At 39.8% G+C, this 17,188-nt stretch overlaps 1 protein-coding gene across 6 annotated transcripts in view; it reads right to left on the bottom strand.

Moving 5' to 3' along the window:
• The window catches only part of OVCH2 (ovochymase 2), a 39,555-nt gene extending 26,874 nt beyond the window's left edge, over positions 1 to 12,681 (bottom strand). The window contains exons 1-5 of one of the 6 annotated variants that reach the window (XM_037402336.1): positions 12,041 to 12,681; positions 10,507 to 10,584; positions 9,077 to 9,196; positions 6,473 to 6,568; positions 351 to 437 (exon numbers count right to left, since the gene is read on the bottom strand). The gene's annotated coding sequence lies outside the window, so the exon portion shown is untranslated. Of the gene's footprint in view, positions 1 to 350; positions 438 to 6,472; positions 6,569 to 9,076; positions 9,197 to 10,211; positions 10,402 to 10,506; positions 10,585 to 12,040 lie in introns of those variants that run through there. The other 5 variants (XM_037402335.1, XM_037402330.1, XM_037402331.1 and 2 more) reach the window with 5 other exon arrangements.
• Positions 12,682 to 17,188: the final 4,507 nt, after the last annotated feature.

The following is a 17,188-nucleotide window of genomic DNA, read 5'->3' as shown; positions in this document are numbered from 1 at the left end:
AAGAAAATCAAGTTTAATTCTCAAGATAAGCCCATTATTGCCTACCACCTCCCCAAAATGAAAGAAGACATCAATGCATACAAAAGACCCTGAACAGCACCAGCACAAAACTCACTTCAATATTAATATGCTTATAAAACCCATCACCACTCTCACACACACACTGAGAGAGAATAACTTTTCATTCACTTTCTTCAGCCAAAGCCTTCATGTTAGTTCAAAGATCAATGTATTGAAAAGCCGAGGGAATTCCCTCCTTGAAATTCTCGATTCCTAGAATCAAAATAGTAAATAACTCTTTAACTTAAAAACATGTTTTTCCCTCTCCCTCTCTATAAATATAGTCTCACCTCTGAGTTCTGCCAAGGTATGCCTTCAGCTGGGATTTGTGTACTTCCTCAGACCAGCAGAGATTATTGATAAATTCACTTGACCTCCTGCAAAAGACAAACTACAGAATTTCACCTCAACATTCCACGTGAATCCCAGTTAACCTAGTTTTATTGTTTAAGATTATAGCTAGGTTTGGGTAAAGGTAGCAAAAAAGTTCTGCAAACTAAAATTTTGCAGTAATAATGCTCATGATGCTATGAATTCATTTTCCAGAAAGATTCATATCCAAGATTTTTCAGTCACTGGGACATTTTTGGGGAAGCAAAATGTTTGCCTGAAAATTAAGCAAATACACATTTAGAAAAAGGTCAGAATCAAAAATTTTAAGCCAGTACTGGTTTGAACCCATTTAATTTCCATCTATTACTAAAACCAGTGCTGACAATTGATTGCTAGTATACCAAGAACAAACAGTAACTGCTGAAAACACGCAAGGCAAATGCTTCACAAGCAATCCAAAAAACCTGATGTGTGTTCCCACAGTGCTTGTGAGTTCATGATGGCTTTACACCAACCCAAGTCTAAGCTGCTACCGAGAGGGCAGTTGTGCCCCATCTCCCATGAAGGTGCCTGTTGCTGCCATTCTCCTTGTGCTAGCCTCAGTTCTGGTCAGGCTGTGTGGAGAGCTGGATGCTCTTCTTTTTTATGTAGCTGGCTTTGCTTTTATATCTGGATTGGTTCCTTGATCAAAGCTGTTATTCAAAAATTGAATGCCAGTGCCAATGTGAAGGAGGAGGAATGAATGTACGCACTAGACAGACCAGTCCATCCTTTTTGATTGCAGGCTCCACTTACCATTTAAAATATCTAAAGCAATCATGAAACTTCAGCCAGACTGGGTTTTAGACACAGTATTGTCCTAGAAACAGACCCAGAGTTTTCAGTTCTGTTCCAAGCTTTGTTAACAACCTCCTGCCTGGTTCTGGTTAGTAAACATGTCTCGGCTAAATGTTCTGCAATATTTAAGTATCAACTATCACACTCTGGGGATTATGAAATCCCTTTTTTGTAGGGTGTGAAGATCCCTGAAAGGGCGAAGTATCTTTATGGACTTTTAGCAGCATAGCAGAAGTTAAAAGATACCGTCACCTAGTAACTCCATAGTTCAAACAGGAAAGTTGCTACCACCCCTGCACAACTTACGTCCACTCCACATCCTCCCAAGTATTAGTCAGCCTAATATATCAGATTCCCTTGGATGCAGACTACTTTCTGAGACTTTGCGCTTTTAACGTTTCCTCCCCCGCTACCACCGTGTTCTCATTACAGCCCACTGCATAAGTGAAAGGGCCAGTGTTCTTGCCTCACAGAGACACATTTAGTTATGTTTTATGACTTCTAATTAACTAAAGTAAGAACTCAGAGGGAGCAGTAAAACAAGAAAGGTTGGCTTTTGATAATGTTTTTACTTCAGCTTGCTACGTCCTCCTAAATTCTTCAGTTGACCTGTCAGAGCATAGAACAAAATGTACAATAGCAAGAAAGTTCAAAAGAGTACTAGGAGTAAACCCATAGAAACCCCCAAGACACTGTTTCCCAGAACACTTGGTCTTTAATTCAGGCTTTTGGATACGCATCAAGATCTGTTTGAGCCTCCTGTGCAAAAAAAGGAGTGCAACTTTAGAGGAAAGCGCACTTAACCTCTTTTTCATTATGCAAAGCAAAGCACAATAGCTGTTATACTAGCCAAAATTAACTGGCAACCAAGAAGTAAAAGAAACACCTGCTGGCCTTTCCCTGCTTTTCACAACTGCTCCATTTTTCCTGCTTTCAGAGCTCGCCCATCTAGAAGAACTGCAGATACAGGCTCAGTTACCTGCACCTACAATAAGTAATACTGTGACGTACATTTTCCATTTGCAGCCAAGTCTTCTCATGGACAGAAGTTTTACCTTTCAAAGTACACAAGACCAAAACCAAACAAGATGAACGATGTCAACAAATACAAAAATACTGCAGGCTAAGAGCACAACGTGTTCAGATACAGGCCAAAGCTTCACCGGGATAGAGTCCAGCCTTACATCCACAGCGTAAGTGATTAACCGGGAAAGGACAAGTGAAGGATGAAAAAGGGAACAAAATTGTGCTTAGCTCAAGTATTTGCCCTGATTATCTCAAAATGCTCTGTAAGTAAAGATCGATTCTAATGCTTTTTCAGCTAAGGAAAATCTGGCCCATGCTTTAAGTAAATCAGCGACAGTCAGACGCATGCTGGTCGCTTAGCACCCAAACATAGAGCATCCCCTCAGGAATGTTTTCGTTGCTAATGAAATGCATAGTTTTTAGCACAGTAGCAACTCCTCAGTGTCAACGTAAATAAAAAAATAGAGGAACACTAAAGCATTAATTTCACATAACTCTACTATTTTATATTAACATACTAACAATTACTGGGTTTGCTCTGCAGGTATCTAGGCCCTGTATTTAGCATCCCCACATCCAGAAGGATAAAGCCTGAAATGCACTGAATCCGAGCTCACAAGGCATTGTACAACAGAGAAGTTACTACGAGCCGAGCGTGAGGTCCCGGCTCTCCTCCCTCAGCAGGCACCTGGGCAAGGTGCAATACAAGGCACTGGAGAACAGGCCCTCCGCTGCTGCCAGCTGTCTCAGCTGTTCTGCACTGCCTTGTGCACAAAGAGTTCATCCCTCCCTCTCTCCTCCACCTCCCTCCCACCACTGGTATTGTGTGCACGTTTTCATATCATACCACACCTTGACAAGGACAGTGGAAATGATGCTAGTGCAATCTGGCATGATTTGGCTGAACAAGCACTCATCAAGCAGGCTTTGTAGATTAGGAGACAGAATTTTTTTTCCCAATAATGTAATTTCTTCTCTCAGTATGATCAATGATAAAGAACAGAATGCTCTCCAGTGTAACTACTTAAGCCACTTTTTTTAAAAAATACACCTATTAAGATTTATCATTTGTCTGCTCACCGTCTTCTTGATAGGACTAATTCTGTTGACCATCTCATAGGAATAAATCTCTGGCTCACACTTTGCATACTGCTTCTCTTATTTTTGGGTCTGATACTAAGAAATCTTAACTGGACACACTACATTTTCAACACCTAAACATCCATTCTGATTAAACATTTCTATGATGGCTTTAGCATTTTATCATGAAACACAAAACAACTCCTAAACATAAGGAACCACCTTCAGTATATCTTTTGGATGACTGCATTTTTTTTTTATATATACCTCATTTATAGTGTCAGGTATACTGATAAAATGCAACAGCAATATCAGGTAGGAGAAGGGCCAATAAAACCTCTTCCTTGTCAAAATACATAAATAACGCCATCTCAGGCAAACAGCAGTGAGATGAATTCTTGCATGTTTTTCAGAAACATACTTAAGATAAAAATGTACTACATTAGCATGGCTACACTGCCAGTACAGTGCCTGTACTTCACATCGCATCAAGAACAGGACATTGAAGGACAGCACTCCAGGTGCCTGCTCAGTTCAGCACTGCAAGTCCAAAGCTCTTGGCATCTTTGCACAGCCTATTTCACAGAGGGTACCGCTGCCTTACAAGGAGATGGTACTGAGTCCAAATGGTAAGCAATCAGAGATGAATGATTTGTCAAACTAGCTTAACAGTTCAGGAGAAGGAAGTTCAAAAGGAATTCATGTATTTGCTCTTGATCAGTCAACAGAGACCAGCTTCCACTGTTAGAGAAAACTGGCACATAACCACAGTCTGTTTGCTCTTGGCCAGGCTTGATCTCCACGGCTAAGTAACTTATTTATGAAATATGAAAAAGTAATCAAGCATAGGGAGGATCAGAGAGCAGGTTCACACTCTCAGCTGCTGGTTTAGACTGAGAGGGCAAGCCAGAAAGGAGAGAGAAGTGACAGAGTAGCATGCTCATAAAGCTAATTATATTGTATCTGAATCATAGAAAGGTGGACTTGAAAACCTTTGGGGGTACTTTCCAGGCTGAAATCTGGGTACTGGGTTTTGGATATGTGAAAAAATGCAAGATTCACAGTCCCCACCTTTAAATATAGAAATGGAGACACAGAGAAAAACAGAACCAGGGAGGAAGACCGCAATGAAGTTAAAAACAGAACTTAGCCTTCTGCCTACTGTCTTCCCCTACCAGAGTAATGCAAGTGTGCAGGAAGCACAAGCCAAAGTCCAAAAAGAAAGCAATTTCAGAGAGATGGGGAAAACCAAGCCACACAGGATTACTAAACAATGATGGGATATTTCCTTTATTTATAATTAAAATACAGCCAATAGCAGAATCAGCTGCATTTTTATTTATTCTTCTGGCTGCCCTACATCAATATGAATACAGTAACCTTCATTGAAACTGAAGTAGGAAGTGGTGTGTTCTGTTTTCAGCTCTGCCATAAGATGGCAGAGCAACATCATTTCTGTCATGGAGGTAGCTGATCTCTACCTATTAGTTTGATATTGCCCGGTACAGTAATCATGCAGGCACATAAGTACTTGCAAAAAGAAAAATCAGTTTCTTCCCCTCTGTACTGCAAGGCAAACCTCATTCAAATCCAGTAAGATATATACAGTCATATCAGAAAGTTTAGTTCATAATCCTCTTAATAGGCTTCTTAGAAATAAATTTTAAGCTGTTTTCATGATTGCAGTGAGGGCTTCAGGAAAACCAAGAAATCTGGATAGTTATCTGTTTATAATAAGGAATCACATTATGAATAACAGTGACACACAGTCAGCACAGATCTTGCTGCATGCTTTTTATATGGCTTTCCCAGTTTTGTATCTCATTCTCAATGCTGTGTGTACAAAGGACAGTAATTTGCAACCCTTGCTGCCCCACAGCAAACCAAAGTAGGATTCATCCTAGTACAGGTATGCGCACTGATACAAAATCACCTGAGTTTAAGCTTTAGCTAGCCTAGAATTCTCAACTTGAATTAATATGCCTATTTTCTCACTTTCGTAACTAGCCTCCTGCCTCCAAGCAGCAAAGACTTAGCAAGCAGCCTGTATCAATGCAAGCACCTGCAGTATCTTCTGCCACGGGACACTCTGCTTGGGTATTACCAGATAGCAACGAAACTACCAGTCAACTCCTTTAGGGAAAGATGCAACATACATTGTGTTACAGTAAATACCACACAGTAGGATGAAAGGGGAAGTAGATAACTTCTCTATTGAAACTGAGGAGAATCCCCATCTCTGCAATGGTAGATGTAGCTCTAAACACTGAGTAGGAAATAAGAAGTCTGCCTTACAAAACATTCAGTACTTGGAATGTGCAAACACAACTGAAATCTTTGCAAAAGTCATTGTGGTGGTGAGAGGAGGCAAAAACAGCCAAAGCAAAAAAGCTAAATAATGGAGCTACTTAAAAAAAAAAAACCCACATTGTTTTAAGTAATGTGATCATGCATACTGTGAAGAAGAGACATGGACGTGCAGCCATTCCATCACACGTCAGCTTTGGAAGGGATAAACTTCAACTGTCTCAGCAAGATTTGGCAAAGTTGACAAGAGCCTGAGGTTTAGGTTACTACTATCACACCTGCAGTGACAGGCCAGAGCAAGCTCCAAGCAGCCCATGCAACAAAATAATCATGGAAGAGCCTTACTAGCTTAAGAAAAATTAATTTAAAGGCGTTCCAGGGCCAATGTAAAATTTCAGTAGGTAGAAAACTGAACTATGCGCCACTGGTTAATTCTCTTGCAGCAATTCAGTCAGAAATGGGAGGCCTTTAATGAACATCACAGAACACTACAGAAACCACATTATGCTCAAAGACAGGAAGTGGCTTTTGCCTTTCGTCAGCAGATGCATGATATTCCACACGATCAGCACGAGTTGAAGCTACTAAATTCTTTCCACTCAGAACAACTGCAATAGTCTACCTAAGCTAAGCAGGCAAGCTGTAATGACAGCCCTCTTTCTTCAGGAGGCAGTTATTTCTCAATAGTGGTACGTGGCATTAGGAGACTGGTCAGTACCTTTATTTGTGGCTCAAAGAAATGTGAATTCAACCAATACAGTGTTAAATTAACACGAGCAAGCTTTATTCTTGAGTTGATGTAAACAGGAGATAGAACTAAACCACTTACAAATTCTGTGTATGCTTGACTTCAGACCTCATCATGGGGGTTGGCCACATAGTTATGAGCAGCATAGTGCTGATCATGCAAGATCTTTGGCCAGTTCTGAAAAAAAAAAAGAAAATCCAAACACCAAAAAACAACAAACTAGACAGCAAATACCAACTCCCTGCAGAAAAACAGCTGAAACACACTGAATAGCAGCATTTCTTTCACAATTTTGTGCACAATGCAACCCTTTTTATGTAGGAAAGTGCTATGTCAAGCCCTTGGAACACTGCAGTTCACAAATACTGCAGAATACTGTAGTTTTGTGCCACTCTGTGCTAGTTTGTATTGAATTAGTACACATCACTTGCTGCACTATTCTTTGCCCTAATGTAATATGCATGGAGCTGCATCACTAATTTGCGATTTAGGAACTCTCTACCTTCTCTAGAGCAAAGGTCAGGGGTAAACTATAGGTTTTGAAATCTTATAATGAAAAAAAAAGCCCCAACATACAAAGCTTGAGTGCTACATGTGTGTATGGACAGATGGATGAAAGGAAATGGGGTAGGATAGATAAGTCTGCTACCCAAGTACAACAAACTTCACTGAGGCACATCTTAACCTCCAGAGCAAACTACCAAGGGAAAAAAAAAAAAAAAGAGGGGAAAAAAAAAAAAGCTTCCAGAGGCTGACATCATGTGTGGTGATGAGAACAGACTAAGGGGACTATGGCCTAGTACCACAAGCCAGGCAGTAGAAGCACTGCCGTTGACATTCAAGAAGGTCTTACCAACAGGCATGCCCTTCAGTTTAGCAGCTTTTGCATGTTTTTCTCCATCAAGATGAAAAGAGCCATTTTTTGACCACACTATTTCTACCTGAAGCGTTAGAGGTTCTCCATGGTATAGCCCTTGGAATCCTCAACTGTTCCCAGGTAGAAGGAAAGCAAAATAAAATGATTCTGCAGCCTCAGACCCTCTCTCAACTTGCAGAAAGCATGCCAGATTTAGGATTATAAAGAGTTAATAATTTAAGTAGCCTCCAATGTCATAATTTTTACAGGCAGGAGAGAAACACGCACGAAACTAGCAGTTACTTAGTAGGTGTGTTGAGTGTGAGTCATATTTCAAACACCAGATTAATTAGAGTTTAACACTGCAGCACCACAAAGCCCATCCTATGGACAAGGATTCAACACTGAGCACAAGACATTTCTGGTTGAAGTTTGATTTTCCGTGCTTTCCCAGCCTTTATCACTTGTGAGCTATGTTTAGCCAAGGTTCTCCTGCTTCCTAGATTAAGTTAAAAATAGTTGACATGCACTAAGCAACTGTCTAGACTCCATAAACGTGGAAAAATTATGACAACGGAATTTGGGTACACACTGGCTTAACACTTCTAAAAACTGAGATTTGTTTAAGTTACACTCACTTATTCCTTACTCTGAAATATGTGGTTTGCTGTACAAAATAAAATTAAATAAACAAAACCAGAATTTCATATCTCAAATAACATTGCATGAGTGGCCATTGCAAAGGTCAGAATAGCAGAATGGTGAAATTACCTAAAAACCCAGGGGGGACACGAGGGCAACCCTAAATAAATGCAGAACCCCTGAAATGCCACTCTCCTGTTGCATTTTTCATACGTATTTCTAACCATTTGGACACCCAGAAACTTCAGTATCTAAAACTCCACGAGATCAGCTGAAGCTAATAATCTTGACTTCCTGGCAGAACAATTGAGACCAGAGGAAGCTCCATTTTGCCATAGCTAGACTGCTGTTGGCACCCAAACTTCCCAGCAAGCACTGTCATCTTCAGTAGTGTAAGGCTCTCTACTATAGAGCTTATGTCTCCTGAAGTAGAAATTTCTGCTTTTAGAATTAGTTTGTTGGGTATCAAATCATCTGCTACAGTGTAGCTTTAATTGGCCAAACTCAAACAACACCTGAGATGGACTTGTTGCCTGTTTAGGTATTTTTCCCTCTCAGGAAAATTCTCTTTAATCAGAAGAATCCTCTTCCTCAACAAAAATATTACTTGTGTGTGTACATAAAAATCCTTGGGAAGAGTTGGTTTTGCATGCAAAGTATCCATGATGCAGTATCCTTCAAACCCCCCCAGAAGACTCGCTTTGCTCTTTCAGTTTGCACTCCTGCCGTCAAGATCAAGGGCAGCAAAACCAGGCCTGGCCTCTTTGCCAAGTTCCATCCTGAAGGGTTTCGGTTTGCAGACCAAGAATTTACTATGGAAACACCAACAGTCTCCTAACAACAGGGGCTCTCTCTCAGTGATGTTGCAGGAATGTGAGCAACTTGGAGCTGGTCCTCTGAATTTCCTGTATTTCCCGTCTCTGCCCGCAGAGCATTCATAGTGCCAACAGCGACAAGCACGCAAGTAGTGCCATGTAACAGGAGAGATAAATAGGTGTTTGAAACAAAAGATTTGGTATCTGTCTCAAAAGACACCTTACTGCAATTCTGTTCCACAAGTGAAGTTAGACAACAAGCCAACAGCAGCCCCTGCAGTAGTAATGCCGTATTTGTCAGAAAGCACAATTAAGTTTTCAAAAACAGAGCACGCAGTAATTCCCATCAACATGAGCTTTATCACTGCTTACCTAACAGTCTGCGTGCAACAACAGTCCATTGTATGATCCCCGCTCTAAAACCTCCTCTTCTGGCTTGCTCGCTCTATTCAAATGAATTGTCAGTCCATAAACCCACTGAAGCAACAGCATCTGCAATATTGTTATTAATGGTGTATCAGCACTTCCACTCAACCACTGCTTAGCTGTGCATTCAAGTTTGCAGAAAAAAACAAAAAACAACTCTAGAACACAGCTCCTACAGAGCTGTAAAAAAAGTAAAACTAAATTGGTTTCCCCTCCCACTCACATGTACACAGTCACAAGCTCCCAATTTGTTTTCATTAACAAAAGGAAAGTGCCTTTCATGGAATGCAACTGAACTTGCTCCTCTTTCTTCACCTTTCCATTTATTGCTACCTGCTCAAGCATATGCAGAGAGTATTTTTAAGACTCTGATACCGTATCTCTGCAAGTTAATTTACCAGTCATCAAGCTTTCAAAACCAACAGCAAACAAATCAGTGCCTACGCATCTTAATGCAGTCATAAAAATAGTTCTTATGACAGCTTTTCGTTTTTCAGTCTCTTCATTAATCCTTTCTACTTAAAACTCAATTGTTCTGGAGCAGAACTTAACAATACACGTACCATCTTCCATAGGAGCAGAACCTAACAAGAAAAACAGAACTGTAAGGCTCCAAACTGCATACTGCATTTAATATACCTATCATGATGAAATGGAGATGATAAACTTTTCATTTCTGTAAAGTGCTGAAAATCCTCTCATAAACTTGCACTGCAAGCATTTAATCTTTTCCTACAAAGACAGATAGTGAAAAGCCATTCATACATTTGTGTGCATATATGTGCACGTATATACACAAATATATGATTGTAGAGCTTACAAAAAATAAGCAAATGTAATTTAGAGAGGACTATTTTTATTTGGAAATACTTAAGCTGGGGCTAGTATTTTGCTCTTCTATTCAATAATGACATGGAAAAATGTTTAATTCTATTACAACTATAACTCTGTGCCTAAACATCACAATATAGCACATATTGTCTGTACAGTGTTACATTTCAGTTGATTTGAAAAGTTTTTGACTGTATAGATTATTTACTTTAGTGCTTTTTAAAATGCTATACTGGTAGACATGCACCACTTACAGTCTCCTGAGCTAAGCCTCTTTCCTAAAGAAGTTAATTGCCAGGTAAGAGACATCTGGGCTGTGCGTTTCTTAGTTTCCAACAAACAACTAATTTTCAGTCATTCTCCTCTAAAGAAAAAGAGGTGAAAGAACAGAAGCATCAGAAAATCTGCTATAATAATGTTACAGTCTGAGTACATAAGAGTAATCGCATGCCGCTTCTTCAGAACACTGAATATTGCTTTTCTAGTAAGCTTACTAGTGCACATAGTTCAAAATATTAGTGCAGTGAAATCCAAGCAGAGCTTACCAATTAATATCACATCTATTCAAGCTACTTTAGCTCCAAAACATCCCAGACAGTGGCCAGGAGTCTGTTGTTCAAAACCTGCAATAAAATCAATGTTTCAGTTTCATCCTTTGTACCTTTCATCCTTCTTCAGATACTTCATTTTGGCAGAAAAGAAGTCAATAGCTTGAGAGACATTGTCCTACAGAAGTTTTACCAGTAAGCTATAACCAGTCCCTGCTGGAGCAAAAATCAGTGTCTGCAATAACTTAACGAGTGTTTACTTTCAAAACACAATCTCTAAGGCAGTTATACTTTCCACTCAAGAACAGGACAACTGCAGAAATATTTTATGAGCAGTGACCCATCACCCACCTTTCCTTTTAACTCTCATTTTCACCTTCTCTTTCAGACAGGTACAAATATTACCAGAAGCCATGCAAGTTTTATTTAATCCAGTTGTATGAAATTTGACACTTCTTTACCACTTTCCCGTTTCTTTTATGCACATGTACTTCTGGCTTTCAAAAGGCAGCAGGACAGCCTTTAGACAAGTCTCAAGAATTTCTGCAGTAAGGATGAAACATTTCTTCCCGTCTTCCACATCTATGTCAAGACACCGGTGACAACCCATGCTCCCCTGCTCCCGTTCTGGTGCCCCGTGATAAATCATAAGCTTGTCAGATCTATTAACATTTTAGCATCTATCATGGGTGTACTTCAATAGACTCTTTTAGCAGCTCACCAATGGCCACAAGCCTGTAAGTATTTAATTCTACAGCATAGCATCCGTCAACAGCCCCAAAGAACTTCAAATAATGCTGTATCCAGACTAGCTTCATGTCTTCTCCTCAGACCAAAGAGTGTTCTTTCACACAGCCAACACGAAGACCACAATACCAACGCAGCAAAAGGACTTCAGAAGCTACTGGTCTAGCACAGTTTTGATGCAAGCCAAGCACCCAACAGATAGGACAAGTTAGCACAGGCATTCTATATTTAGCCTTCTTGTAAAGCAGTTACGTTTTTAAAATAGCAATGGTTAAGTGTCTCCTCCCTCAGTTCCAAAAGGAGCCACAGACAGAACAGTAAATCAGAAGTCACAAACAAAGACCAAAGAGGAAAGACTAGCAACATATATTGTTCTTTATACATATGTACATGCTTATGGGGATTATGAGACATGTACACATAAAACACTGGAAAGTTTTCAAGTAATTATACAATGCTTGTGAATGATTATGTATGTTCATAACGTCATTAACTCAACTAAGTAATACTTTAAAAAAACATGAGGACGCAATTTTGCTGTGAAAGTACCTGTTCTAAATAGGATTCTGTCAAAAAAAGACTATTTCCAAGGAACTACAATAAACCAGGAGGCTGGACAACAGAAGCCATGTGCACTATATATATAGTTTGAGAAGTCCTATAAAATGCAACAATTAATAGACAGCATAGTATTACAGATAGCTGGAAGGGGGGAAAAAGTATAAACAACAGTAGTTTTTAACTCCACACATTTTACATTTAAAAAAAGAATCACTTTTTTTACCTTACAAGTTGGAGCGCTGCCTATGTGCGCATCACATCAATGTTTTCCTGGTGCGCTATGTCTAGGAATTTGCCCTAGCCTCCCAAGCTACCCAGGCTAAGGATACTGAAGTACTGAGAAGACAAAGTGTTACACAACAGAAGCTATTCGCTGTGTATATAGCAAGACATTCAAGAAGTTCTACAAAATCCAGAAGCTGTGAAGCATATTTGAACATCTGTTAACACACTATATACGCTCCAATAGAAAAAAAGAAAAATTGCTGCCTGCAATCAAAAGAACTACAGCTGCAAGAGCCCCGCAGCTGAGTACAATTGCTTTAATTAAATGCAGTGAAGCAGAGGAAGCAAGCAGCCCCTCTGGAAGCAAGTGTTTACAAGTCAGCACGCAGGGGCACATGGATGATGCAAAAGAGATGAACAAGTAGAGCAGCAAGTTCACTGTGGGTCAGTTCAAACAAGCCGCTATTCAGAGGAACCTCTGAGCCCTTTCTGTTCTCTCCTTATGGAAACTGCTCATTTGTGCCTTCTTTTACCTGAAGTCTGTACCCACCTCAATCTGCGACAGCTTCCTAAGGAAATCTATGAAACTGCTGCTGGAGAATAAACAAAAGCTTCTAAAATGTGATCAAGAAGATGCAGCAGCAATCAAGCCCAAAAATCCCATGAAAGGAACTGCAGAAAAATTGAGTAGGAAGATTAACAGCAGGTGCTCTCATTTTAAAGTGGTGGCAGCCCATTCTTTCAGCATCACCTGATGCCCAAGTGAGCTTGTTCTCCCGACTCCAAAGCCCCAAGCAGTTAATGTGCAACACCTGTATCCTCTTGCAGCGCCACATGCTAATAGCTACCTGTTCTAAACCGTCCCATTTGGATTTCTAAGCAGGTGATCTTAAAATAAGAGCTACCTAATGTTTCACAAGTGGGAAGAGGAATTAAGACAAAGATGACCTGTAAGCAGATTCCATGCTTTAAAGTTTATAATCATTCATCAAGACACAAGTCATCATCTTCACTTGACATGTTTTAATAGCTTTCTAACAGAAAATGAAAAAAAACCATTCTGATGTGGTGACGCCACCACCTCAGGATTTAGAAATGGTATTACTTTTAAGTATGCAGGTGACATTGGCTTTGCATTTAGCATTTAGGTTTTTCTGATGGGGTGGGTGTGTGCTCATAGCAGTGCCTGAAGAGATGGCCCTTTCAGGCAAGCTATCTTACCATGCTACTACAAATCCACCTTACCCTAAAAGATGCCTGACTTTGGTTAATTACTAAACCTACATGACAAACACCTGTAAAGCTACCATCAGCAAAGGGAGCATCTGTTTCCAGATTCCTCATTCAGCTTCTATGCCAGCTACACTGATCACTGCTGGCACCCAGGGTAGCAACTCCTGACACTTCAACAGAAGACAAACAAGCGCAAACCCCAAGAGTTTCCAACAGAATGACTGAAGTGACAAGAATGCATTTAATTCTAAAACAAAGAAGTGCCAAGAAGAGGCCAAGAACTGGCTGATTTTTTGATGATTTTTTTTTTTGCACTTGCATTCCAGTCTTAGCATTTTTTTGTTTACAAAAGTTCAGTAAAATTCTGATTAGAAACAAGGTTATTTGATAGGTATTAGCATAACCTTTAGAGAAAAACAGTAACTGCTTCTGAGTTTTCCTAGTACCTTTCTTTCTATCAAGTCCGATTAAAAATATTTTAGTTCATTAATTCATACGTAACTAGTGTCCCCTACCAGTGGTTTAACTCATCAGTACTTTCCTCTTTCTCTACAGTAACAGTGGAGACTGATGCAACAGTGTAATCATTTGATGTTTTAAAAAAATTGCACTGTTCCCTGTCTCTAGTCAGAGGACTGCTACAAGGAAAGCCTTCACTGAATACTACTGGAGTGTTAAGTCCCTAAAATATCTTCAGCCACCTAATGTTCTGTAGAACTTCAAGTTGCATTTTATGCTCTTTGAACTCAAATATAGGTGCTAAGCACCTATTGGCTCTGAAATGCAGAAACCAGCACAGCAGCAGCTAATTCATCCAGAAGGTGACTTACTAGGCTGAGTGTAGCACATTCCTATTAAAAATGGATAACTTGGTTTTAAATTAGTCACAAAGAATGGAAGTTACCTTGCATGTTTTTCTTTCCAAATCAAATATTTAAGAGGAAAACCACAGGTGTCATTGACAAGGAAAGATTAGTTGTGGCTTAAAGCCACACACATAGATTGAAAAGTCTTGAGACATGCTCTGCTCGCTAAGTAACCTTGTAAGAGCACACTTTAGACTGATACCTGTTGTCACTGGAGAATTAGAAGCCTTTCATTTGTTTGCAAGAATCGTAATTTAATATTTTAATATTCTTAAAAAACCTAAAGTGGTAATTTCCGTGATATCTACCGTGCCTAGCATTAATAAAGTATTTACGGCCGAAAGCATAGCATATTTTTGTCTCAAGAGGCCTCGCACTACAACTCGAGCCAGCTGAGCGGGTGGCAAGAGCACGGGAACCAGTGGTTAGCACCTGGGTGGGGGAAGAAAACCAAGCCAACGGTTCTCAAGAGTTTGTTTGCTCAGTGCAAACTAACCCGCCATAAAAAACTCCCAACATACCAGATCTTACCAAAGCACAGTTAAATCCAGAGCTCTGGTCTTTCATTTTTTTTTTCTTAAAAAACCCCAAAACATAAAAAACAAACCGAAACAAAAAAACCACCACCTTCAGCAAGGGGTGATTCAATTTAAGACCCAAACACGGAAGCAGCCTACTGGACTGTTGCGCTTGCAGCACAATAGAGAGGAAAAAGGTGATTATTACGAGTCCCACATTAGGTCATGTTAAGTAGGTGGTTATAGACAAGAGCTCTGCAAGCAAACAGAATGCTGGAGGGAAAACAGTTTATGGGTCCTCTACTGTTATATTTGGAAGAGAGCTCCTCCACTCGCAGGCTTGGAGAAGGTTGCATGAACAGTCAGAACAGCACACGTTGTTAACTCAGTTACTCAGTGAAAGCTCAACAGCTGCAGGAGGATTGCGCTGCTCTGGCCTGAAGCAGACTTGAATCCTTACCCTAGATACTAGGCACAAGATTTTGAAAGTACACGTTGTGTGCTTTATGCAATGAATAGCAGGTCTCTGACCCAGCCTGGGAGAGCCTTTATGAAACAGGAAAGGTAAGATGGATTTGAAAGATATAGGCAAACAAAACACAACTAGTCCCTCCCCTAAGTAAAAGCAGCTTCACAGAACTGGAGAATTATACTCAACTATTGACTTAATTGCAACTTAAAAAATAAGCATATCAAAAAGTCCTTGAAAGAACATGAAGCAAGAAGTTGTGCAGCACAGCAAGTGGGATCAGGAAATCTCCATTCTTCCTGCTAAGGACTTAAGAGTAACTGTCAAGTCCTCTTGTTCTAGCTTATGCAATTTATTCGAAGTTGATTACCTCTTCAAAGTACAAGAATTTTTTAAAGCCTATTTGAACAGATTAGGTGTCTGTTCATGGGAGCAATTAAAGTGTATTTGTGGGACACACTGATTTAAATTAACTTGCGACGAGATTTCTATCCTATAAACTGTAAAGAAAATTCTCATCTTCCACACACTCCACAAATTTTCATACACTGTCAGCAATATTCGAAACATCTCTTTAGCTGCTGTCCCTCTCCAAACTGAATCGGAATCTTTTAAGTTCAATTAGCACTGTCCTAGGAAAGTACATTAAGTAAGAAGTGCCGGATGACAGGTTTGCTCATTTAGAATCCGAGTTAACTTCTCACCTGATTTATCTGTTTGGACCACAAGCTTTACACACAATGCAGATCATGAGCCACGTGACACAATACAGTGTCAGTATAGCCTCAATGCCACATTTGTTCTTATGTTAGTATGCACATTCATATTCAGCCCACTCCCATAATTTAGCCATTTCCTTTCATTTCCATAGGTCTCTCTCCCCACCACACAATGCAACTGCTATTAAGAAGTCCCTGCTTATTTTAAACACCTGCCTTGTGATTCTGAATCATACAGCAAAAACTGTGTAAGAGAGGAAATCAAGCCTCCTAACTTTAGATTCTTGAATTCCATCCAAGTTAAGTGCCTAAAACAGTACGTGCAACTACTTGCATCCCTAGACATCTAGTTCTAGGATAATTTCATCAGGAATGAAGGAAAGGATAAAAAACTATATGATGCTGTCTTGAATCTGGATTGAGGCTGACATGATGCATAGAAGTTAAAAGTGGCTAAGTACTGAATCATTTTCACTTAAGTGGTAAATCAGATGTTTGTTGATTAAAACAGGAATACCACAACTACCTTCTGAGACTCCTGGAGGTAGACTAAACTGCTGCTTCTACAGCAGAGATAGGGCATACATGGAGGACGTAGTGGAAACTCCTACCATGCAATGCAAGGGCAATTTAAGAATGAATGTTCATTCTACATCCTAGAAAATTTCAATCAAGCAGTGGTTTTAATTTTTTCATTTCAAAAAATCTTACGGTAAATTCTTCATATGCTCGTAAAAAGCAAAAGAGGCCTTACTTCTACATATCAGGATATTAATGTTCCAGAAGTGACAGTGGCTACAGAATTACCATCCTGAAAGGTGTAACAATTCAATTAGAATGAAATTAAAGGCTTCTGGTAATAATCACCACACTTGCAGCTAATGGATATAGCTGAATCAAGAATAAAAGTGTCCCATTCACCCTACCTAGAGCTGATGGCTCTAAGCATTCCAGTTTCATTCACCGCAAATTGATGTGCTGGAACTTCTGCTTTCACCAATTAGTCACAGTTCCTCCTGCTTCTCATAGTAAGAATAAAAGCTGCTCAAAGCTGTCATTGTTCCATATTCCAGAAAAGACAGTTGCGTAATTACTAATTATCTATCAATGAGTCATATTTGTTGCAGAGCAGGGAAAGCCAAAGCGAATGTCAACTCCGCGCTGAAGAAAAGTACAAAGATAACATTAGGGAGGAAAGCATTTATAAATATCTTGAAATTGGAAGCAGGGTTAAATTTAGTTCAAGATGGTAGAGAAGCAGCTCACAGTTTGGTTAATCAACCTTTAACTTGCAGTCATCTGCAGACAGAAAGGAGGACAGTTGTCTGAGGCAGCTCTGAA

This window comes from Falco rusticolus, chromosome 10 (genome assembly GCF_015220075.1).
Source record: "Falco rusticolus isolate bFalRus1 chromosome 10, bFalRus1.pri, whole genome shotgun sequence".
In the NCBI taxonomy this organism is placed as follows: domain Eukaryota; kingdom Metazoa; phylum Chordata; class Aves; order Falconiformes; family Falconidae; genus Falco; species Falco rusticolus.
The sequence above is the reverse complement of the archived record's forward strand: the minus strand, read 5'-3'. Positions and strand labels throughout refer to the sequence as shown.